We start from the raw sequence: 853 nt of genomic DNA, 5'->3' as shown, positions 1-853 counted from the left end.
ACGCCCGGTCCTCACAGCTTTACTTCTGCCAGTATCTCGTCTCCTACCTTCCAAACTTTACAGAAGCTCTCCTGCGAACCTTGCAGAACTAGCACTCCTGAAAGAAAGGATACTGCGGAGACATGGCTTAGCCACAGCCTGGGTGATGTTTCCAGAATGAGATTTTCACTCTGCAGCGGAGTGTGCGCTGATATGAAACTCTCTCCGTAGTATCCTTTCTTTCAGGAGTGCTAGTTCTGCAAGGTTCGCAGGAGAGCTTCTGTAAAGTTTGGAAGGTAGGAGACGAGGTACTGGCAGAAGTAAAGCTGTGAGGACCGGGCGTGAGTCGTGCTTCGGTAGCTCAGTTGGTAGAGCACTTGCCCGCGGAAGGCAAAGGTCCCGAGTTCGAGTCTCGGTCGGGCACACAGTTTTGATCTGTCAGGAAGTTTCATATCAGCACACACTCCGCTGCAGAGTGAAAATCTGATTCTGATCAACCATGTGGTTATATCAGTAACCTGAGATGCCCTATCTACAGCTTGAAAATAATAAAAAAGAATTATTCCACGGAGTTATTCTGCGCGCGTCTGCTGCTTGAGCTACCAAATAAAATATATTTTGCCTAATTCTGACGTGTGCTACTAACCAAGAACCCTTTGCAAAACTAATCACGTTCGCAGAATCACTGAAATATTATGCGCGTGACAGATAACAACAGTCTATTTTACTATCACTATATTACCATGACAGAAGTTTGCTGCTTACGTAGCAAAATCAGCAGGCCTCTCTACTTGTCAAATGTGTGAGCTTCATCACTGCTCTGAGAAAAACAGTTTTCTCTGCCGGTTCACAGTACGGTATTAGGCAACAACAT

General features: G+C 45.8%; 1 non-coding gene across 1 annotated transcript; it reads left to right on the top strand.

The window, feature by feature from the left end:
• The first annotated feature begins 328 nt into the window (after positions 1-328).
• Trnap-cgg lies at positions 329-403 on the top strand. Its single transcript has one exon. It is a non-coding gene; the product is annotated as a tRNA-Pro (tRNA).
• The last annotated feature ends 450 nt before the right edge of the window (positions 404-853 follow it).

This window comes from Schistocerca americana, chromosome 4, assembly GCF_021461395.2.
Source record: "Schistocerca americana isolate TAMUIC-IGC-003095 chromosome 4, iqSchAmer2.1, whole genome shotgun sequence".
Taxonomy (NCBI): Eukaryota; Metazoa; Arthropoda; class Insecta; order Orthoptera; family Acrididae; genus Schistocerca; species Schistocerca americana.
Note: the sequence above shows the minus strand (reverse complement) of the source record. Positions and strands in the feature narration are given on the sequence as shown.